A 5,113-nucleotide genomic window follows, 5' to 3' on the forward strand; every position below is an offset into this window, starting at 1 on the left:
ATGCCTTGAAATTGTACCTAACCTTTGGCATTGATCACAACTATTCATAAAAGATACTGCATCCTTTAACAAGGTAGGCCAAAAGAATCCGAACTGCTACACTTTTCTAGATGTTCTTTAACTCACAAGATGGCCACCATAAGGGGATGAGAGAAAATATTGTATAACTTGTGTAAATTCAGTTTCTGGGACATATTTACAGATAATTCCATCTGGATCCTACTTGAAAAGATATGGTTCGTCCCATATGTACACTCGAGAATCATAAAGCAATTTATTTATTTGTTGAGTAGTGGCTTCTGAAGGATTAACCCTACATACTAGCAGGTTCACAATATCTACTTACCATGGAAGATTATAGACAAGAGCCAACAATTTTTTATTCGAAAACTCTTCCCGAATGGAAAGATTTTGATTAACAACATGATCATGAGTCTCTAATCTCTACAAATGGTTGACTTCTTGATATTTTGCTCTTTTTTAATTATCACGAACCTCTATGTCAAATTCTTGCAGTAGTAAAATCCACTTGATCAATAGAGGGTTTGCATCCATTTTAATGAAGAGATACTTATGTGAACAATAACTTTGGTGCCCACCAAGTACGCTCTAAATTTATCAAATGCATAAACTACTGCTAACATCTCCTTTTTAGTGACTGTATAATTCAGTTGGGCATCATTCAAGACTATACTAGCATAATAAATTGAGAAAAATACCTTGTCTTTTGTTTTCCCCAAAAATGCTTTGACAGCCACGTCACAAGTATCACACATCAATTCAAATGGCAACTCCTAATCTGATGAAATAAAAATAGGAGCTTCTGTCAACTTTTTTTTTAGCTTCTCAAAAGATTCTTGATAATCCAGCCCAATATCAAAACTGGCATCTTTTTATAACAATTTACACATCGGGCTTACAATCTTCAAAAAGTCCTGAATAAAATGCCCATACAAACTTGCATGCCGCAAGAAACTTCGCACCCCCTTGACTATTAATGGATGTGGAAGATTTTTGATCACTTCAACGTTGGCTATATCCACTTCTAGTCCTTTATATGATGCTTTATGGTCAAGGGATATTCCTTCCTTGTCTAAAAAGTCACACTTTTTCTAATTCAACACTAAATTCATCTCTTCGAATCGAGCTAGGACTCGATCTAGATTCTGCAAGCATTTATCAAAAGAATTACCACAAATAGAGAAATTATCCATGAATACCTCGACAAATTCTTCACCCATGTCATAGAATATTGCCATCATGCATCTCTAAAATATTGCAGGTGCATTACAGAGGCCAAAGGGCATGCGTCTTAATCCATATATGCTATATGGGCAAGTAAACGTGGTCTTCTATTAATCTTTGGGCATAATGGTGATTTGATTATAGCCCGAGTAACCATCAAGAAAAAAGTAGTACTCTTACCTTACCTATTTATCCAACATCTGATCAATGAATGTGATAGGATAGTGGTCCTTACTAGTGGCTTCATTAAGTATTCGATAGTCAATACAGATTATCCATCCATTCACCACACAAGTGGGCATCATCTTATTATCTTTATTATTAACCACGGTCATCCCACCATTTTTGGGTGCACAGTGTATTGGGCTTACCCATTTACTGTCTAAAATTAGATACATAATTCCATTGTCAAGCCAATTGATAACCTCTTTCTTCACCACATCCTTCTCCATTGAATTCAATCTATATTTTTGTTGCACTCTTGGTTTGAATCCCTCTTCTATTTATATACAGTACATGTAAAAATATAGATTTATCCCTAGAATTTTAGATATCTACCACCCAATTGCCTTCTTTCTCCTTTTCAAGATTGCCATAGCTTTCCTTACCTGTACATCTGATAAATTTGAAGACGAAATAACCAAAAAAGTATTATTTTCACAAAGGTAAACATATTTCAAGTGAGGAGGAAGAACCTTAAGCTCTAATTTTAGATCTTAATCAATTGAAGCTCTGGGAGATGGGCTAATTGGAATATTTAATGGACCAAAAAACAATTTTCTTTTTTCAATAACCACCAAATTCAGTACTTGAATAAATGCTAATTCCTCTAAATCTCTATAAAGATCACCAACCACCAAAGCTCACTCTAATAGATCATGTGAAAACAACAGCCTATGATCAGACTCAAGGTTTATAACAGATATAACAGACAACTCCATATGTATAAATGGCAATTTCAGTGCCTTGTATACATTAAAAACCTCTACTTTATCATGCATTCCCATCAACATCTTTCCTGCTACCACATTGATTTGTGACTATACTATTGCTAGGAATGGTCATCCCAAGGTATATAGAACAACTGGATCAACTTCAATCTCAAGAATTACAAAGCCTACAGGAAAGATTAGTGATCCCATTTGCACTAAGATATCTTTAATAATTCCATTCGTCCTAGCAAGAGATCTGTTAGCCAACTGCAAAACAATTGTCGTGGGTTTTGGACTCCCCAGACCCATCTTTCGATACCTAGATGTGGGCATAATATTTATGCTATCCCCCAAGTCACACAATTCACGAGCACTAATGATCTTCCTAATACTGATCTGCAAAGTGAAATTACCTGGATCATTCAGCTTCATGGGTAGTTTTTTTTTTTAATTTTTGTTGTGCACTCCTCAGTAAGTGCAACTATAACATACTCTATCAACCAGTTCTTATTTTACAGTATATCCTTCAAGAATTTTTCATATTTGGGAACACTCTGTAGAATATCAACAAGAGGAAGATTTACTTGAACCTTCTTTAGAAGATCCAAAAGTTTCTTGTAACTGGCCTCATCTTTATGTTTTCTTTGTCTTTAAGGGAATAGTTGAGGTAGAGTTTTTTTTTCTACATGAATTTTATCTTGTGTAGCTTTTTCTTTGACCCTTTTATCCTCCTTAGAGTTAGGGTAATCTTTGGTGACTATAGGTCTACCCTGCTCAGACTCTGCCTACTTTAACTGCAACCCACTCCTTGTAGTAATTGTATTTACCTTCCTTGGATTTGATTTTGTATCACTAAGTAAGCCTCCTTGAGGTCTTGTATTCTGTGCTCATGCAATTTGACAGAATTGCAACTCAAAATTTCTAGTAACCAACTGTTGACTCTTCAACTACTCTGTAAACTATGCTCGATTATCTAAAATCTGCTACAGCATCTACTCTAGATTATTTTTTTGAGTGGAAGCTTGATTATTCTTAACCTATTGTTGATTCTATTGCACTAGCCCTATATATTTATTTGGGTTTTGTATCTGATTTCCACCTCATTAGAAATTGGGATGATTCCTCCAGTTGGTATTGTATGTATTACTGAAATTTTATTGTCCCTGATAATTGGCATTGCCCACATAGTTAACAAAATCTGGATTAGTTGTACAAGCATCTACTGTATGCTTACTTCTTCCACAAACCCCACACCAATAATTTGCTTGTTGGACTTCATTAGCTGTTGTAGCTACTTGTGGAACTCCCAACTTTATTCTATTAAGCTGAGCAAGCATATGATTTTTCATTGCTACAATCTGAGCTGATAATGCGGTGAACTAGTCTACATATAATACCCCTACAACCTTCTTAGGAGCACTTATCGATTCAGCATGCCAATCAGGATTTTCTAGTGAGATCCAATTTAGCAATGGGTACAATTCATTGTAAGTCTTCTCAAGATCTTGTCCACCTATTACTTAATCCAAAAGAATCTTGGTATTTGGCTCCAACCCCTCTATGAAATTCTATACAAGAAGATCATTAGAATGATAATGGTGAGGGAAATTTCCAAGCATACTCTTAAATCTATCCCAAGCTTGGTAGAGATTCTCCCATTCTTTCTGTCTGAAATTCAGAATCTCACTTCTAAAATGTGCAGTCTTCCCTGATGGAATGAATCGAATAAGGAAATTCTAAGCTAGATCTTCCCATGAGGTTATGGAGAGTGGTGGTTCAGCATGTAACTACCTTTTTGATTCCCCATTTAAAGAAAGAGAGAGAAGTGTTAATCTGATATAATCAGTATTCACCCCTACAGGAATGTAAGTATCCCTTATTTCTAGGAAGGTCTCTATGTGCTGCCGTGGGTGTTCATGTAAAAGGCCAGAGAATTGCCTCGCTAAGTTCAACGATTGCACCATTTACTGCTTTAGTTCAAAGCGACCACCTGGCTTGGTCTTGCGAATACTGTAAGTTGTATGTTTTTCGAGTGGGATTGCCACCTCACGAATAGGTCTGGCAGCTAGTTGAGCATGAATAATTGGGATAACTGTAGTTGCGACATTTTCTGCATTTGGATCGACCGGATCATTTGGGTCAGCTGGATTAGCCATTTGAACATGTAAAATGGGATATTGAGCTCTTTTCCTTTGTTGAAAAGTCAGTTCTGCTTCTGTAAAAGGCTCTACCAACTCTTTATCTCTTACCAGTCCTGTAGTCAGCTAAACCTACAAAAATTCAGCTGCTATGATCTTGTCATGAGCACTTAAACTTTTAATGAAAAACCAAAAATTTAGCAATTTAATAATTATAATAGTCCCCGGCAATGGCTCCAAAAACTTGTTGCGTCCCAATCGTACACACAAGTGCATGTGATCATACAAATAATATAGTGACTTAGACAGTCAGATATCGTTCCCAAGAGGACTAATCAACTAGGAATTCAACCAACTTTTAGTTTTAGACAATGAGGTATTAAGTGTTGCAAAGTATCAAGATGATTGTCATATTAAGAATAAATATGTAAATTAATAAATAAGAAATAGCAATTTGTGATAAGAGCAAAACATGCAACGGTTGTAAACAGTAATAATGAGAATTCCAGGGTTGAGGCATTTCAAAAAATCATACAAATCTCTATTGTTATTGTAGTCTAATTGGTTATCAGTTTGCTGATTCGCAAGGTTTATAATACGATCTTCGTCTCCTGACCTCAAATATTCTATCTATTGAATATTCCAACAACATCTCTCACAGAGAGACAACAATTTTTTTAGATTCATAAATTTATCTTCTTGCAATTGAACCAAGCAAGGCTTCTAGGTATATCCCTATCCTAGATGCTAATTTAAACCCCTTATTTCATAAAAGGGTAAGAACCTTTCCCCTTAATT

At 35.6% G+C, this 5,113-nt stretch overlaps 1 non-coding gene across 1 annotated transcript; it reads left to right on the forward strand.

Annotated features, from left to right (window-relative positions):
* Positions 1-3,767: 3,767 nt before the first annotated feature.
* LOC124897406 lies at positions 3,768-3,874 on the forward strand. The gene has a single exon (XR_007054127.1). It is a non-coding gene; the product is annotated as a small nucleolar RNA R71 (small nucleolar RNA).
* The last annotated feature ends 1,239 nt before the right edge of the window (positions 3,875-5,113 follow it).

The sequence above is a fragment of the Capsicum annuum genome, chromosome 3 (genome assembly GCF_002878395.1).
Source record: "Capsicum annuum cultivar UCD-10X-F1 chromosome 3, UCD10Xv1.1, whole genome shotgun sequence".
In the NCBI taxonomy this organism is placed as follows: Eukaryota; Viridiplantae; Streptophyta; class Magnoliopsida; order Solanales; family Solanaceae; genus Capsicum; species Capsicum annuum.